At 39.6% G+C, this 19,244-nt stretch overlaps 2 protein-coding genes across 6 annotated transcripts in view; both read right to left on the bottom strand.

Moving 5' to 3' along the window:
* CRACD (capping protein inhibiting regulator of actin dynamics) overlaps positions 1-7,202 on the bottom strand; it is a 270,250-nt gene extending 263,048 nt beyond the window's left edge. For both annotated transcript variants that reach the window (XM_066385545.1, XM_066385548.1), the window contains exon 1: positions 7,087-7,202. The gene's annotated coding sequence lies outside the window, so the exon portion shown is untranslated. The remainder of the gene's footprint in view (positions 1-7,086) is intronic.
* A 9,513-nt stretch (positions 7,203-16,715) lies between these two features.
* The window catches only part of CEP135 (centrosomal protein 135), a 73,887-nt gene continuing 71,358 nt past the window's right edge, over positions 16,716-19,244 (bottom strand). For all 4 annotated transcript variants that reach the window (XM_066385550.1, XM_066385549.1, XM_066385551.1 and 1 more), the window contains one exon: positions 16,716-18,454. The gene's annotated coding sequence lies outside the window, so the exon portion shown is untranslated. The remainder of the gene's footprint in view (positions 18,455-19,244) is intronic.

Here is a 19,244-nt window from a genome sequence, read left to right as displayed (position 1 = left end):
GGCAGAGCATCGCCCCCTGGTGGGCATGCCGGGTGGATCCCGGTCAGGTGCATGCCGGAGTCTGTCTGACTGCCTCCCTGTTTCCAGCTTCAGAAAAATACAAAAAAAAAAAAATAGCCCTTTGCTTTCTTTTAACTTTTATCTTTTATTTCAGTGGAGTGGATCTATGACGAACTGAGTAGGTGGCTGGTCTCCTACTTGCAGACTCACCCTGATCTTGCCACCACAGCCACTGTCCTACAAACCTAGAGGGAGGTTAAGGACATTCAGGACAATGTACAACTGCTGAATGAATGAGACTTCTAAAAAATCCTAACTCAAGGAAAAAAAACTTAAAATGCGAGTTCAACAGAAACGACAAAGAAAAATATTTGACAACCATGTTATCTTCTACACATTAAGATAATGAATGAAACACAAATTTGCACATGCTTTTAGAATTGTTTCTCTAATTACACAACTTGCACTGAGAAAGCTTCATGCTGCTCCTCCCACACTGTCTTGCTCATTATTAGTCCCTTTGTGATCAATGATCTGCCTACGCCAGATGGCTGGTCTGGGTGAAGAGTTCCACGGGAGATCAGAGAACAAAGCAAAGCTAACTGGCCTTCCCAGGAATTGAACCTGTGGCCCTGACCTCATTAAGTCTAGAAAACAGTTAACCCATCACAAACATGGCTGGGGCAGCTTCACCAGAAGAGCCAAGAAAGCTCATTACGTCTGTCACAATGATATTTTGGTAGACAAAAAGTCACCAAATTTATTTAAAACTGTTAAAGTGAGAAAAACCCGGAATGCAATAGTTTCGAGCAGCCTGGAATTCATCAGCAGTGTCCTCCCAGCTCTGCGGAATCTGTCACACACTTCCCTAAGAACATCAGCTCTGGCCCCCACGTGGGAACATAAATGGTTTTGACAGTGGAGTGCTGATGTTTCCTCTTCCAAAAGAAATGATCTTGGGACCATGGCCTTTTCTTTTGATTTCTCCCAAGAAACATGGGCTAGAAAGTATATGCAAGAATTTTCACTGATTACTTATTGAAACCAGCTTACCCTAGATAGCAATAATAACCAAGTTTCTCTGTTGCACCTCCTCCCTTTCTCCCCCTCAGTGGCAGCCAATCACGCTCCAGGTGAGTGGGGCTCAGCCAGTAGAACTGTGAGGGCTGTTCTAACCTTCCCTGGTAAAAAGCGCAACACCTTTTTAGCAAGTTGTCCTTCCTTTCTTGTTACTGTAAATAATTCCTCTAAGCAGCTGCTATATGTTCTTGAATTCTATTCTAACAACCTGTCTCTACTGAACTAAGCACTTCTGATTTAAATATTTCCCAGTGTTTCAGAAATCAAGTTTCTGTATCCTTTCCTAAACCACTTAATATCTAATACTATACTGGTTTCAGAAGCAAGTTTACTGAAATTTCCACTTATGCCTCAAAGTATACTATTTGAAAAATTCTGCCAACATCTGGAAGAGCCGATCAAGATTTTAAAATCTGAAAATATTTCTGCTTTTCACTTTTGACGTTTTTATGAATCACCTTTTATATACAAACTTAATAGAACATAAAAGCTATTACAAATGGTTGTGCTATTTGGCTTCTTAAATATTTCTGACAACATGACTATAAGGAATTCAATATTTCTTCAAGGTTTTTACTCATTTCTTTTTTTATTTCCACAAAGTTACTTAAAATAATTTTTAACCTATGGATTAAGAGTTTGTAAACCTGCACTTCTCATATGTCTGTGGAAATCATACACATACGTAGACCTAAAATATGCATACATATCTGCCTTCAAAGCTACTGGCACAAGTTGATTTTGCTTTTATCTCTTAAGAATGTTCACATCAAAAATGAAAGGAGTACAAAATGTAACAGTAACTGAGTTTAGTATCTGCCTAAATATACAAATTACAGCAAACATTCAATTGCTGGAATGTTCTATACCAATCCATTAGGGGCTGAATGTTAGACAAAAGGAATACGGTAATAAAATAAGCATAAACCATAAGCATAAAACCGCATTTGTACACAATTTCATTAGGAGCAAAACAATTTTCTGAGGGCTACCCTAAGCACGAAGTCTGATATTCAACAATAAACAAAACAACACATTCAGTCTTACCTAATTTTTGTAGAAAATGAAGACTGATAAAACAGATTCTCAAACCACATTGATAAACCATGAAACTGCTACTGTCTAAAATATCATCATAACCTACCCAAACTCTGATGTCAAAATTAGCAATTTGAAAAGAGTAGCTTTAATTCAACAAACTCTTTAAATATATGATTAGAAGTGTAAATCTCCAGGCACATAGCAGCTATAATGCAAAAGCAGGAGCATGTTTATATGTCTTTAAGCACCTGATAATCATCTTATTTATAAGGCACACTCCTACATTTCAACAGCGATGTGCAAACCAGACAATACAACAGTCAATTTATAAGATATAGTGTGAAAGAAAGTGGCCTTTGTCTTTCCGCTGTCATTTAAAATAATCTATTTGTGCATTCTAAGTACTATTTATAAAATGTATTTCCTTAACATTCTTGAATTCTATCTCAATATTTTTAAAATAGCAGGAAAGTCCCAGAAATGTCATTAATTTAAAATGAAACTGCTAACTTTTAAGAAACACTTGCAGAAATTGAAACACACACACACAAAAAAAAATTAGTAGGACAGTTAGTGGTGGTTTCTTACAAGTATTTTACAAAATAAATACTTTACTGTCTGGTGATTTTGAGACAAATCAATATACTATAAAGTACTCTTTGTAGTTCCGAAGTCTTCATTTTGTGCCTTAACAAAAGCTGACAATCATTTATAATAAAGTCCTTTTAGAGTTACATAGCTTTCATGTCTCTTCTGAAGATATATTAAACCATCAGATGGTCAATAAAACTGACCAATTGACTCTCCCATAAAAACCTGAAAAGGTATTCTAAAGTATTTACATCAAAGACCAGTGAAGTCAAAATAAGTTACTAGTCTATCCAGTAAACTCTCTCACTTTATTTACTGAGAAATTCCTCTTTCAAAGGAAACTATAAAAGATGTACCACAACACATAAATTCTCAATATTGCCATTCAAATTTACCTAAATTAAGAAATGATGCCTGACCAGGCAGTGGCGCAGTGAATAGAGCGTCAGCCTGGGGCACTGAGGACCCAGGTTCAAAACCCCAAAGTCACCGGCTTGAGCGTGGGCTCATCCGGCTTGAGCACGGGTCACCAGCTTGAGTGTGGGATCATAGACATGAACCCATGGTCACTGGTCTGAGCCCAAAAGTAGCTGGCTTGAAATCCAAGGTTGTTGGATTGAGCCCAAGGTAGCTGACTTGAGCAAGGGGTCCCTGGCTCGGCTGTAATCCCCTGGGTCAAGGCACGTATGAGAAAGCAATCAATGAACAACTAAGGTGCCATAACTATGAGTTGATGTTTCTTATCTCTCTCCGTTCCTGTCTCTGTCTCTCTCTCTCTCTCCTCCCTCCCTCCTCCTCCTCCTCTTCCTTTCTCTCTCTCTCTCTCTCTCTCTCAAAATTACTGAGGGAACATCAGAACAGAGTATAGAGGAGAACAGAGAGCTCTGAAGTCAAACAGAACTCAGTTTGAATTCTTGCTTCATCTCACTAACTTATAATGTTGAACAAGTTATTAAAACTTCTTTGAATCTTACTGTGAATTATCAAATGGAAACACAAGGCCAAACTACAGGCACTGAATCAGAAGACATCTAATAATAGATTGCTTAGCCGTACCTAGACCATAATCAATGGTCTCAATGAATGACTGTGACTACTAGGACGTGTTTAATAACCCATATTGAGCATAATTTAATATTCAAATTCCAACTGATGTTATATCATTAGAAGGAAATATATAAAAATTCCATAACAGATTTTTCTTTAATGCACTTAACCTGATTATCCTTTACATTAGTGTTTTTCAAACTGTAGGTGTGAGCCCATTAATGGGATTTAAATCATTTGGTGAATTTCAACTAGCAGTTCTAAATAAAATAAAAATATAAGAATGCATGCTCCAATGAAGTCCAAGTATTGACTCATGAATTCTTTTAAAAATTAGATACATTTGTAACGTATCTGTATACAGGAGAGCAAAGTAAATCGCATCTCCCATTGTGCAAAAAAAAGGTTGAAAAGCCACTGCTTTACATTATATCATAATAAGAGTAAAAATAATTAGCTGACACTGAATGCTTAGTTTCTCCCAAACACTGTGCTAAACACACATACTATTTCATGTCATCCTTCTCAAAATCCTATAAGGTAAGTCTTAAACTCCCCCAATTTTACTGAAGAGGAAACTGAGGCTCAGAGAGATTATGTCACCTGCTAAGAATGCAGAGCTAGTAAAGGGAAATCCAGGGTTCGAATTTAGTCACCAGACTCCAGAACTTGCACATTTAACCACTTCATAAGTATTAGGCTGTCAAATGTACCTTTGTCTTATATAGAAGTTACTCAAAAGGTGGATTTTTTCATGAGGCCCAACTCCAGAGTGATTTTCTGGAGATGCAATGTATCTTGGAGACGGCAGCGCGACTCGGGGCTGAAAGCATGAGGCATGAGATCCAGCTTCGGTCCCTGGCACTGCGCTTTGGTGGCAAGGAGTTGGCAAGTCATTTAATCTTGCTGTGTCTGGATTTCCTCACCTACAAAACGGGAATGATAATATCTGCCCTGCTTCCCCACAGGCCATTGTGAGAAAGTATATGTACACATAACAAGTGGAATGTTCCTTTGTGCTACTCGGTTATATGAGATGATCATTACTACCACCCAAGGGGCCCCATTCGTCATAGAAACCCATCGCGTATGATCAGAAGAGGAAGGTCATCAGGATGTTATAAACTGCTGGTGGAAACACTCCACGCCGTTCCTGGCTCACCGGAGGCCTTCAGTAAATGTTCATTAAACTAGCAGAAGTGAACCAGTTTGATTTTGTATGCATGTTTTACCATTTGTGTTTTCTTTTTCATTAATTTGTCCTTTCTACAACAATTTATTGAATACGTACATACTATTCACCAGATTAGAAATGTGGGTTACAAAAAAAAAAAAGAAAAAAAAAACGACTAAAAGATCATTCTTTGCCCTGGAGAATCTCATATTAATTTTAATTAACTTTTCCAAAATCGTGTAAGAGAAAACTAAAATACAGCTTCCTCATCTAGTAACAATGAACTTAGGTTTATTACAGTGCTTTATAATTACAAAGAGCTACAGGCAAACCTCAGAGGTACTGTGGATTCAGTTCCAGACCATGACCTCTTTTTGTAGGTGGAGGCACTTGCTTTCAATTTGTAAAAACAAACAAACAAACAAAACGCAACACCTGTGAAGTGCAATACAGCCAAGCTGGCTAAAACGAGGTGTACTGTGTATGGCATGTCTGTTTCCCACACAGGCTGCCTCAGTATGTCGTCTCTATTACCTTCCCAACTCCAGCACCAAGTAAAGCTAAGTCTTTAATGTGAAAGTTTCTCAGTGTCAGAGGTGTGTAAAAATAAGGTTTTAAAGAAAATGCATTTTAAATTATACTGGAAAGGGGAGATGTGGTAGAATGATTGCTCTCCGTTCACATTTTTGAGTTGAAGTACTCTATAATGTAACCATTATATAAGATGCGTTTTTCAAAATGTTTTTCTTTCAAAAACTTGCCTTTGAATTCTTTTTCTTACAGGCAATTTTCTGTTGAGTATCTTGAACTAGAATTCAGTTTTCTCTTAGAATAAAGGAGGTAGCTGTAAAGGTGTCCTTCCTTTGTTGACTTAAAAATTACTCAAAATTGATTGTTGTATTCAGATTCCTGAGTCACATACAATGCCAAATAATTGTTAGCCATTTTATATATAATTCAACAACTACTGTAGGTGATTTTTACAGGGAAACAATGATTTAATGACAACTTAATGAATTGAAATTTTGCTCCAGGAAATTTACTAAGAACCTTTTACTAAAATTGTATTATCCTTTGTATTCCAAAGACTCCCTCTCCATCACCACCCCCACCCCGAACACACACACACACACACACACACACACACACACACACACACACACTCCCTCACCTACACCAGATCAGTTTCCGGGCTATTATTCATAAAACCATATTAAAATTTCACAACACATGGTCATAGTAACTAGGTGTTGTTCTCCGCCCCCCCCCCCATCCACGGAATCAATGTGCCTTTAAATATACATATTCTTTTTTAAAATTCAGAATCCAGAAAATGATTCCGATGGCTCTGCTGAGAGTATCTAATATCAAATGTGACCGCTAGCCCTTCGGTTTACTGATAACCATGAATAAAAGCGTACCCCACCCACCGTCTCCGTAGGGTTAGGAGGTGCAATCTCGCCGCTACAGACCTCTGCAAGAAAGGACGGTTATAGAACCAGGAAAACCATCGCCAGAACCTCTGGGAGAAGATAAGGAAAACACATTTTCCACCACTGGCAGCATGTAATCTCCCGGTTCCAGCCCTTGCTAAAGAGGGGGGACCTTTGTCTTGCCTCAGCCATCACACCGCGGGCTCAGGAGAATTGGGGCAACAAGAGTTTGTGCGAAATGACTTGGCAGAGGTTAAACAAAGCCTTGCAGCTCCGGCGGGGCGAGGGCTGACCCTGGTCAGCGTCCCAGACCCCGGACGGCGAAGTCTCGCTCTGTCCCCCGCCTCCACCGGGAAGCCGCGCCGGGGACCCCGGGGCAGGAACCCGCGGCGCGGGAAGGAAAGAGGGAGTGAGAAGGTCCTATGCTCTCGGCCAGTTCCCGGGGCGCTGCCCGTCCTCAGGTTCCCTCGAGTGGGATCCAAAGCGGCGCACGCCGCGCGCCGGTTCCTCGGGGAGTGTCCGCACCGCACACGCGGGGACGCCGCCCCGAAGCCCACCGCCCGCCGCGCCGACCCCACGTTCCCAGGGCAAGGGCAAGGTCGGGAGTCTCCGGGCACCCGGTCGCCTCGGCAGCCGGGCCCGGGGGTCGCGAGCCGAGGGGAGAAGCCCACCCGCTGCCCCCATTGTCTGGCCCCGGCCGCGAGCCGAGAGGGCGCTCACCTGAGGTCCTCGCCCCGCGCCGAGGCTGGAAGCGCGGCGGCACAGAGACGAGCGGTCCCGCGCGGGCGGCGGCCGCGACTCCCACCCGCGGCTGCCCGCAGCACCAGCAGCCCCCGCAGCGGCACCAGCAGCGCACCCGCCTCTCAGGCGGCCGCGGCCTCCATTGCTCTCCCCGCCGCCGCCGCCGCGCGGCACTGCGCGCCCGGCCCCGCGCGCCGTGGTCACATGCTCCGCCGGCTCGGACGCTCGGACCCGCGCCGCGGCCCCACCCGCCTTCGCTCCCTAACCGCTGGGCGCCTCCGCGAGGGACCGGAGGCCCGGGGGTCCCTTCTGCGCCCTCCCGGAGCGGCGCGCCCCGGCCGGCTCCCTTCCCGAGGGGTGCTCAGAAGCCGGGAGCCGGCCACAGGGACGGGTGTGGAACTGTCCCTGCCCTCCCCACACGGCAAGGGGACGGCCCGGGGGGCGTCCGAACGCGTGGGGTCCGAGGTTACTGCGATAGGTTCACTGCGAGCCAGGCTTACGTGGGGAAAGAATCCGAGACCATTAGTCACCACCTCACGGGATGCAAATGAGACGGCGGTACCTGGATGAGCCAGAGACGGACGGGAGCGTCCTGGACTCCGGAGGGAGTTTCGCTCTACCGAGCCCCGACAGCGGGGAACGGCACTGGGACTTCTGCAAGCCGAACAAGTGGGAAAATGACACAGAGAAATAGAAAAGCTCGAAACCGCTTTGCTGAGTCGCTGTGCATCAGAACAGAGTGACACTGACTGACATTCGGCATTGTTGTCCCCAGCCATAGTGAAATTAAATATTAACTTTGATGTTTTAAAGAAAATATTTATCTTTTCCTTTTTTGGCCTAACTAGAAATACTAAGACTTTTTCTCCATACTTTTCGCTATGACTATTTCAGTGTGTTAGCAAACTCAGGGGGTTTGGGACTTTCAGGTGTTCTATTCAAGAACCAGATGGGGTTGTCCTTCGGTATTTTATTTGCTTGCAGCAAGTCGACAGGGCATCCAAAGCTCTGTCTACCAGAAGGGAGGCTTAGCTCCTGCTTGTACATTATTTGGTTAATTAAATGGTGATTTCTTCTTCTTTGCAGTTGGCTGGCTTATCAGTTTGGGGTCCTGGATTCAGGTCAAGCTCATCCTGTTACAGCTGCTTCTGCAAAATATTGGGCTACCTTTTAACAATGAACAAGAGTAGCATTTAGGAAGAACTGCCCAGGTCTTGAGATTTGTCCTGTCTAACCAATGGACCTCTTGGAAATTAGTGTCTGGTGATCTTTTCCTTCATTATTCAAGCAAAGATGCTAAAAATAATTTAATATTAAACAAAAAATTTAAAACAAAGCAAAAAAAAAATCTCAATGACAAAGATACAAAAGATGAAAGGTAACCCCAAAAGGTACCCAATCTTAAACCAGATATCTCAATGCCAAAAACAGAACTAATAGTTTTAATGCAGATGCATGACTTAGAAGGAGCAGCTTCGATACTGTAAGAATCTAGTGTATGTTAGCTTATCCAACTGGTTTCTTTTAGATCAGGGGTCTCAAACTCACGGCCCGCGGCCCGCAGACTAATCAAACTTCAGTCTGCGGGCCGCACAAAATTGGTGGGCGGGCCGCATGCGGCCCGCGGGCCGTGAGTTTGAGACCCCTGTTCTAGATAAACATTTAAATTAATGCCAGCATAAAATATGGTTGTGAGTTTCTGTGAATATAGGTATCATTCAGTTGTTCAGTGCTTATATATCCTAGAGTGCGTCTTCTACTTTATTCCAAATAAGAATAGTGAAGACTTTTATAAAGGGTTGAGCAAGTCCCTTTCAATTTGATCCAGTAGCACTAGAAGTTCCCCAAGGCCCCAAATTAATCTGTATAGAACATAAAACTGGGGTCTTTTTCTTGATATGTTACAGACTTGCCAACTACATGAAAAACATACTCAATAAAAATTCAAATTTACATAAATCAAGTGTGGGTCTACTGCCTTTTTAAAAAAGATATTATTTATTGATTTTAGAGGAGAGAGAGAAAACGGGGCAGGAGGATTGGGACACATCAGCTCTTAGTAATTGCTTCTCATATGTGCCTTGACCTGCCAATCCCAGGATTTTGAACCAGCAACCTCAGCACTCCAGGTCAACACTCTATCTACTATGCCACTATAGGTCAGGCTGGGTCCCCTGTCTTTTTATTTTTCAGGGCAAGGTATCCCAAATTATACACCCTTAAAATATTGAAAGCGTTCTAGAGAACTTATGCTTATATTAGAGCTTTCTAGCTAGACTTTGTGTCTCACGGGCCTCAGAAACCAGAGCACCACTTTAGACAGATTCTGTTTTTCTCTCACTTTTCAAACACATTGGTTCAGTATTACTGCACATAGGGCTATATATTGAATAATAACTGTGGCATATCAAACCAGGTACCAGTCCACATTTCCACTTTTGAAATAGCTAACTGCCTTTCAGTTAAGACAGACTGCCAGAGGCCGTAATACAATATAAAAGAAAGATGCAGAACATTAGGAATTCAAAACATATCTAATTATTTGTTTGGGTGGTATAGAAAGGTTAGGAGAAAGAAATTATATAGTTAAACCAGACATGCCAATTTTGGGTAATTTTTGTCCTCTAAAAGATGTTTGGCAATATCTGGAGACATTTTTGGTTGTCACAACCAGTGAGCAGGTACTACTACTGGCATCTAGTGGGTAGAAGCTGCTAAATATTCTACAATACACAGGACAGCCTCCACAACCAAGAATTATGTAGCCCAAAATGTCAGTAGCAACAAGATTAAGAAACCCTGAGTTAGACAACGGGTTTTCCAAGCCTATATTTCACTTTGTCTGCTTATCATTTCTTTCTTTGTGTATCCACATGGCATTTTTATTTCATACATTATAAAATAAAGAGATAAACTAAGTATATAACTAAAGAATGAAAATAGGAACAAAGTAAACAGAAGAAGGAAGGAGTGAAAGCAAAAGTTAATGAAATAGAAAACAAATCAAACAACAAATTTGCTCAAGAAAATAAAAAGTTGGTTCTTAGAGGGGAAAATCAACCAGTCCTAGTCATACAGTGAAGAAACAAAAAAAATTAAAAATTTCACAGGAGAAATAACTAAGGTATGGATTTCTTAAAATCTAAATGAAACAAATTTTCCAGAAAAAATTAATTATCAAAACTGACTAAAGTAAGGGGAGAACATTTGAATAGATCGATATTTGTAAAAGAAATTTAAAAAGTGGTAAAACATTTTCCCCTAAAAAATACACTTATCCCGGTGATTTCATGAGACCGCAATAAACTTTTTTTTTTTTTTTTTTTCATTTTTCTGAAGCTGGAAACAGGGAGAGACAGTCAGACAGACTCCCGCATGCGCCCAACCGGGATCCACCCGGCACACCCACCATGGGGCGATGCTCTGCCCACCAGGGGGCGATGCTCTGCCCATCCTGGGCGTCGCCATGTTGCAACCAGAGCCACTCTAGTGCCTGGGGCAGAGGCCAAGGGGCCATCCCCAGCGCCCGGGCCATGTTTGCTCCAATGGAGCCTTGGCTGCGGGAGGGGAAGAGAGAGACAGAGAGGAAAGCGCAGCGGAGGGGTGGAGAAGCAAATGGGCGCTTCTCCTGTGTGCCCTGGCCGGGAATCGAACCCGGGTCCTCCTCACGCTAGGCTGACGCTCTACCGCTGAGCCAACCGGCCAGGGCTAATAAACTTTTAAGGAGCCAATGGCTCCCACGTAATGCTAAAGGTTACAGAGTATGAAAAAGGAGAAATTTCATTACTCTTCCTAGGAGTAAGGATAACCATGACATCAAATAGACAATACTTCTTTCCACAAAAGATGACCATGGCCCAATCCTACCTATGAGCACAGATAAAAATCTGAGTAAAATATTAGAAATTCCAAACCAGCAGTACATTAAAAATGATATTATAGTTCTGGAAATGGGTAATGGTGATAGTTGCAAAATGTTGTGAACGTATTTAATGCCACTAAATTGTACATTTAAAAATTGTTAAAATGGTAAGTTTTATGAGTAAATATACATATACCTCAATAAAACAAACAAACAAAGACCATCACCAGCATTGGGAGGCAATTCTCCGTGGAGCTCTCCTTTCTATTGAATACATGTCTTTTTAGCAAGAGGCATGACGATTTATGTCCCAGACTATCCTTTTTAAGAGTGTTTGTATAGATTTGGGAAATATGGTGTCACCCCGAGCAGGGGGTGGATTTGTTTGCTATTCAATATGAAAAAATTAACATCTCCCTCCAGGGCAGAGGTTGGGCGGGTTTGCTGGAACTCCCTCAGGGATGAACATCCAGTTCCTCAGCTGTGATGTAAACCGCTGCACGTGCAGCATCCAGCATCCATCTAGGTCTACCTGTGTGGCCCATGGGATCTGGGGACATGGGGAACTGGTGCAAGCTTCATGCTGCCTGCTTGCAGTAATCGAGTTTTGTTTCTGGGCCAGAAGTCTTTGTCTTTTGCTGGTTCTCGTGCACCTGTAGCAGGCTAACTCGCAGGGTTGGGAGGTGGGCAGCAAGGATAGACTACTGACAGATGTGACTATCTGGAAGAGAAAGGAGGCGGTTGGGGGAGAAAAAGATCAAATGGAAAGTGATAGTGAATATTTTCCACCCAAGTGTAGGGGAGGAAATGGGGATCCCTGCCTGTTGGACTTGTTAGTGAATATTTAAAAGCTGAGCAATGCGAGGCGGGATTGAAATGAGCTGTGTGAATGGCTTTCTCCTCCTCAGGTGGGATAAGAAAAGAATGTCACTGTGATAATGCGGCAGCAAGCAGTGAGGCTCCAGAAGACAATTTGATTATGGCTACTGAGTAAAGGGGTCTCTAAAGCTGACATAAGTGGTGCAATGGTGGGATTCAAATAATTTAACAACCGGTTCTCTGCCCTAATGACCGTTTTAAGTATATAAAAAAGATACACCGAAAGTTACATTATTTCATGCATTTAATACTTAAATAAGAATAAAAGAGGTATACAAAACTAGATTGTTATAAAAAGAAGTTTTAAATTTAAATAATACCTGACAAAAAAACTGTTACTTAAGATATTTCCAATGACAGTTTGTCGCCCCCTGGTTGTTTGGCACTTTTTCTCTTTATGTCATATGTTTGTTTACTGAAGTAACAGACACGATGAAATTAAAATGTAGTATTTCATCAAAGGTATAATGAGTTTTCTGAAATTAATAAATATTACAAGCATAGTTCCATCAAATTTTTTTCACCTATGGACAGAACGAACATTGATTGCTATGGGCACTTAGAATACACTGTTGCACAGATGAACGTTAAAAAAACAGTAAGGAGTGTAAATTTGTGATTTCCACATTGGGCAGCTGCCCAGGCGCCCGCCTTAGAGAGAACCCTGATTACAAGTGCCATTTTAACAACCGGTTCGCCAAACTCAACAAAAAATTAGGTGTCGGTTCTGCTGCACTGGTGCGAACCAGCTGAATCCCACCACCGCCCCACTCCATAACATCATCACATTGGGGAGTGCAGTTTCCACAAGTAAATTCGTGGGGGACACCTTCAGTCCGCAACAGATGGAAATCTGATCCTCGTTCTTTTTAGGTGACCTGTTTTCACTCTGAAGCCTTTTAGTTCTCTTTGTCTTTGATGCCTTGTTTAACTCTGGGTTTTTTCTTCCCTATTTGGCTTTCTCTGAACCCTTTTAATAAAGGCCTCAGGCTGTATCCTTCTTTGATTTGGGGATGTTTACCTCTATTCTTTCTTAAAATATTTTCTATACTTCTAATTTCTCTCTTTTAAGGCTATTATCTGGATGTTGGCACTTCTACACATATCCTCAATAATGAGTATTTTTTCTCTGATATTTTCAATATTTTTCTGGTGCCTTCTGGAAGAAATCTTCAATCTTCTTTTTACGTGCACTAATTTTTTAAAAAATTGGGTGTCTGTACCCAATTACCCAATCCTTTCTCAAAGGAAGATAGGACCAGTATCAAATAAGGACAAACATGAAAAAAGCACTAAATGGAAAGAAATATTAACTATGAAAAAGGTAATACTGGCAATGAAGTACACATGAATTATTTGACTGGAGCTATGAGACTAAAGAATGATTAGAGAAGTTCAAGAAGGAATGGTGGGTGTAAAGGGGGTGTGGGGTGAGTATACATAACTCTTTTAAAGAAATTTTTGCAATCAAGTGTGCGACAATACAATAGCAGGGTCTGGAAGGATTTAAAATGGGAGAGATTAAAAATGGGAGGTGTTCCAAGAGGATATACAATACAAATGGCCAACAAATATATGAAAAGATGCTCATCTTCTTTAGTTATTAGAGAAATGTAAATCAAAACTGCAATGAGATACCACCTCACACCTGTTAGATTAGCTATTATTAACAAGACAGGTAATAGCAAATGTTGGAGAGGCTGTGGAGAAAAAGGAACCCTCATACACTGTTGGTGGGAATGTAAAGTAATACAACCATTATGGAAGAAAGTATGGTGGTTCCTCAAAACCTGAAAATAGAACTACCTTATGACCCAGCAATCCCTCCACTGGGTATCTACCCCCAAAACTCGAAAACACTGGTACGTAAAGACACATGCACCCCCATGTTCATTGCAGCATTGTTCACTGTGGCCAAGACATGGAAACAATCAAAGTGTCCCTCAATAGAGGACTGGATAAAGAAGATGTGGTACATATATACAATGGAATACGACTCAGCCATAACAAATGATGACATAGCAACATTTATGACAACATGGATGGACCTTGATAACATTATACTGAGTGAAATAAGTAAACCAGAAAAAGCTAAGAACTGTATGATATCACATATAGGTGGGATATAAAACTGAGACTCATGGACATAGATAAAAGTGGTCACCAGGGAGAAGGGAATGTGGGGATGTGGAGGAGGGGTGGGGGGGAGGGTATAAAGAGGGACAAATATAAGGTGAAGGAAAATGATTTGACTTTGGGTGATGGGTATACAACATAATCAACAGTTCAAATGCTATAGAAATGTTTACCTGAAACCTACCTATGTACTCTTATTGATCAATGTCATTGTTAACTTTCTAAATAAATTTTTTTAAAAACGGGAGGTGTGTATGTGGGTGAGAACAAACCAATAAAACAAAAATGACTCAGGAATGCAGGGTTAATTGCAGGAGTCCTTTGAGTAGTACAAAGGACCACTCCCTTTTCAGTTCAGAGGGACATGCCCCAGCTGGACACTTCCACATGATTTATCACAATTCTATCAACAATTATCACACAATTTATTATTATGCAATTAAAAGTCTCCAAACACTCATACTACTCAGCCCCTGAGCCTTCCTTGACCAAATCACTAAAGCATACAAGGAATGAATTCTGGTCACAATTAGATGGAATAACTGGAGGGTAGAGATGGCTCATGTTATAATAGGAAGGGAAGGAAATTACATGGATACAGATGTGTCATTAGATCTGAAGAGTGAAAAAGTTCTTGTTCCCATTTTCTCAGAGAATAAAAAAACCTGAGAATGAGAAGAAGGAGTGATAGATCTGAGTAGAGAGAAGGTGTGAAATACTGGACGAGAGGTTAAATGTGAATTGACTAGGTACTAAGATTCTCACAGTGCTTTGGATCCTTGATGTTTCAGGGCTATGAATTTCAAGTGAAAAGATTCAGCACGGTTAGTTTTTTTTCCATTAAAATTCATTTAGCTATTTAGTTTACAGATAGGAAATAATTGAAGTAGTTGGAGATGAAAAAGATTTGAGTTTTCAGTTCAGAGGGATAAAAGAATTTACATGCAAGTATGTCCAGTGGTGGGACTCAAATAACAACAACCGGTTCTCTGTCCTAATGACTGTTTTAAGTATAAAAAAATGACATACCAAACGGTAGTTTATTATTTCTCACATTTAATACTTAAATAAGAACAATAAGAGGTACACAAAACTAGACTGTTATAAGAGTTTTAAAATATTAATGGAAAAATATTAAATAATACCTGACAAAAAATGATAGTATTCTTTATTTCCATATTGCTTGATTGGCATCCTCACTTGCAAATTTTTTTTACCTATGGATGAAATGAACATTCCTATAGGTGCTTAGAATACGCTGTTGCACAGACGAACATTAAAGAAGAGTAAGGAATGTACATTTGTGATTTCCACATTGGGCGGCTGCCTGGTTGCCCACCTTAGAGAGAACCCTGATTACAAGTGCCATTTTAACAACCAGTTCACCAAATTCAACAAAAAATTAGGAATCAGTTCTGCCAAACCAGTGCAAACTGGCTGACTCCTACCACTGTGTATGTCTATGCTAGATAAAGAGAAAAGGGATAGTGATGGACTTACAAAGGGATACTGTAGTGATCAATTATGCAGGCTTTCCAGTGAGTTTTCCGATTGATGAGGAAAACTCAATTGGAAAGCCTGCATAATTTATATATATAGAGTGACTTAGAGGGGTAAGTAGGATGCTAGAAGTTGAGACATTGGAGGTAATGACAAGATGCAGAGCACTGTTTTCAACTATAGGCTGAGTTCCATTACTGGGTCATGAAATCAATTTGGTCAGTTTCTCAATTAGCATTTTAAATTCTTGCTGCATGTAGAAGAATCACCTAAAGAGCCAAGAAAAATAAAATAAAATAAAAATAAAAAGCCTACACCTTACTCTCAGTGAGTCTAACTTATTTGGATGGTGTAGGTTTCAGAAGTCAGTTTTTCATTAAAATTGTCCAGGTAACTTCAATGCGCATGCCCGCTCAATAACCATTGTTCCAAGATACAGACATAAAAAGATTAATACAATTAATTGTAGATTGTCAAGAATTGGGGAGAGGGTTATGAAATGAGATATGTGATACATTGTAATCAGTGAGGTAGCAGGTGGCATAGTCAATGGTAATTAATGTTCTCAACAAAAAGCAATTGCAAGAGAGAAAAATGTGTGCACACATACACCTGTTTAACCATTTTGTAGATGAATTTCAAACAAAATATAACTTCATTTCTTTTATTTTTGAACTAATTGAAAATAAATGGGCCCTGGCCGGTTGGCTCAGTGGTAGAGCGTCGGCCTGGCGTACAGAAGTCCCAGGTTCGATTCCCGGCCAGGGCACACAGGAGAGGCGCCCATCTGCTTCTCCACCCCTTCCCCTCTCCTTCCTCTCTGTCTCTCTCTTCCCCTCCCGCAGCGAGGCTCCATTGGAGCAAAGATGGCCCGGGCGCTGGGGATGGCTCCTTGGCCTCTGCTCCAGGCGCTGGAGTGGCTCTGGTTGCAACAGAGCGACGCCCCAGAGGGGGCAGAGCGTCACCCCCTGGTGGGCGTGCCGGGTGGATCCTGCTCGGGCGCATGCGGGAGTCTGTCTGACTGTCTCTCCCCATTTCCAGCTTCAGAAAAATAAAAAAAAGAAAAAATAAATGAACGAAAAGGGAAAAAAAAGTGCCTAGTACCTAAATTCAAGGATTTCCTCATATCTCACTATAATAAAGTTTGAGTTCAATAAACTATACTTAATTTTAGAATTATGAGTACTGCTAAAATTATTTTTTAAACTATTGGTAAGAAAGAAAAAATAAATTGACTGAAATGTTTATTGGAAAATCTATGTCAAGATCCATAATTTAAAAGTATTTAAAATGAATTAAAAACATCTATAAAAGCTTAGAACATTCAGAAATTTAAAACAAATTTTAGAAAATTTTAGTATCATGGTTATAAAAACAATTATAGCAAGCTATACATTTTTCTATACATTTATAGAAAACATTAAAAATAAATCTAACAAAATATGTCGCTGTTGTTTGGGGGGCAAGGTATGAACAAATATTTTAATTTTATTTACATGTATTTATTAGAAGATTTTCCATTTGACATTGCAAATAGTTCCATTTCTTTTGTACTTTGCTGTAATACATGAGTTCACACAAAGGAGATGGAATACATAAAAATATAGATGGTGGTAAAGTAAGCCACACCACCCCAAAATACAAACTGAATTATTGCAAAGCGCATAACTCACGCAAATAAGGCTTTTTTAGAAAAAGAGTACTGCCTACCCCAGCTACACACAAGTGCACACACACCAGCTCCACTCTGTGAAACCACAGGAGGAAACAAAATGTAACACAAATAATTAGCCTTCCACTTTCCTACCTGAGTTTTTAAGTTCTTTTTCAATCATAATGAAATCTACTAACAGGATTTTCTTCATATTTGTATTGGTGCAATCACAATTAATTTTTGAATCTAATATTTTATTTTGTACTACTGTTCTTTTATTAATATATGCATATATTTATATTCTTTAAAATTAAAACTTTGAAAATTAATTGCAAAAAGCTGTTTTCTACTTAATATGCCATAGTTCAGTGTTTATATATCATTCTGGAAGACTGATTAAATTACAACATACAGGTTAGAAACAAAATCTGATATTATTGACTGTATGTTGAAATTTTAAAAACACGTTTCACTATATTTACCTCATATACTTTCATATTCTGAAATTTTAGATTAATAGTAAAATATTTTATTTACTAAAAAAAGTCCCAAATTTCTGTTCTATGGTTTAAAAAATTTTTTAATACAGCTTTTGGTTTGACTCTGATAAAATCTGTACTGTGTAAAGTCCATGTGATAGTGAAAATAATATTGTACATAAGATCTAAATGTACCTTTCCCATCACAGTTCTCCTAGTTGGCAACAATAAATTACATATGGTAATCATTATTTTATCAAGACCTTGGCTATTATAAAAATAAACCTGAATATATTCCCCTCAGTGATAGACAGTAAATTGGTAAATAGTTAATTTCACATTTAGAAGAAAAAAATTAAGTGTGACAGCATAACATCAAAGTGATAATCCTTTGTGAACACATTAAAGGTACAGGTTATAAACACAGGCATGAGAACTAAAAACACTTTAAAAACAAGTACTATGAGAATATTTATATACAAATATCATGGCTCATTAAGAAAAAGGTTATTAAAGCATAATGTGAACAATATGTTATATTAATTCACAGTATGAACACATTTTGAGGAGTAATTTAAGTCAGGAATAATAAAAATACAGAGAGAACATCAGCACTATTAATACTTGTTTTTTTCTGCCATATGTATGAAAATATACATAGATACAGCTCTTTTAAACTAAATTTTTTACATAAATATTCACTGATTTAAATAAAAGTTGACAGAGGTAGAATATGTGTCAATATTCATGATTTTTCAGGAACAAGTACTTCAAATATATTATTACTGTTCTGTCCTTTAACAAGTCCACAGAGCCAACTCACTGAAAGTCGTCATTCTGAAAAAGAGAGGAGGGAAATGTGGGTTAAGAAAAAAAAAGATAGGCCTGACCTGTGGTGGCGCAGTGAATACCGAAACCCTAATTGCTATTTTCTCTGGGTTGTAGGATTAAAAGTAATTTTGAGCCCTGGCTTAGTTGGTTAGACTGTCGTCCAGCTATGCCAAAGTTGCAGGCAGGGCTCAAAATTACTTTTAATCCTAGGGTTTCGGTATTCTTCATTTTTGTATTTAATCTGTAATTAACATACACATGCATAAACATATTTTGATAGAGATCATACTCAGGATAGTTTTTATCCTGTTTGTTTTGTTCTTTGTAATTTTCCCCCCTGATGTTGTGAGGATTTATTGAAATCATTAAGAACATTTTCAAAAATACCATTTTAAAATATTCTGGGATTTATTTATCATTTTCCTTTTATGGGACATATAGCTTGTTTCCTATTTTTTTCTTAAATCAGTAATGTTTTATATCAGTATTAGAAAACATGTCTATAATATCTTCTTAAGTGTGTCCTCCTAAATATGGAAAAATATGATTGCTTTCTCAGTGTATCCATTATGGGATTTTTCATATTTTAAAGTGAATATTTTAATTGGGAGGATGATTAGATACACATAAGGTGAAAATACTTTGAAAAATATCTGACTGTCCATAACATTTTAAGACTCAGATAACATAATTTTTAGTACTTATTTATAATTTTATTAAACCTAGACATCAGCCTGACTGGTGGTGGTACAATGGATAGAGTGTTGACCTGGGACACTTGAGGTCCCAGGTTCAA

Source organism: Saccopteryx leptura, chromosome 5 (assembly GCF_036850995.1).
Source record: "Saccopteryx leptura isolate mSacLep1 chromosome 5, mSacLep1_pri_phased_curated, whole genome shotgun sequence".
Taxonomy (NCBI): Eukaryota; Metazoa; Chordata; class Mammalia; order Chiroptera; family Emballonuridae; genus Saccopteryx; species Saccopteryx leptura.
Note: the sequence above shows the minus strand (reverse complement) of the source record. Positions and strands in the feature narration are given on the sequence as shown.